Genomic DNA, 311 nt, shown 5'->3' on the forward strand with positions numbered 1-311 from the left:
GGCTGCTGTCCTCTGGTGTTCTGTCCTAGCAACAGAAATCTGTCTGTCACAGCGTTTATCTTTAAGCGTTGGAGACTGGGTCCCTGGAGCACCCCCATCTTCTCCTTATCTAATGGGGAGACACAGCCATTTCTGTACATCATACCCACAAGTGGGCAGAGTGGAAATACCACGCAAACCTCAAGGGCCTCCTTAAAAGCTCCTGTGACACCTGCTTTCCAGTGACTCAGACCTGCAAAGGAAGCTTTCCTAATTAGCGTCACTTTCCCTGGCCCAGCAAGTGTTACAGCCCAGCACTGCCACCATCAGCT

The sequence above is a fragment of the Acomys minous genome, assembly GCF_964271855.1.
Source record: "Acomys minous genome assembly, chromosome: 3".
NCBI classification, from domain to species: domain Eukaryota; kingdom Metazoa; phylum Chordata; class Mammalia; order Rodentia; family Muridae; genus Acomys; species Acomys minous.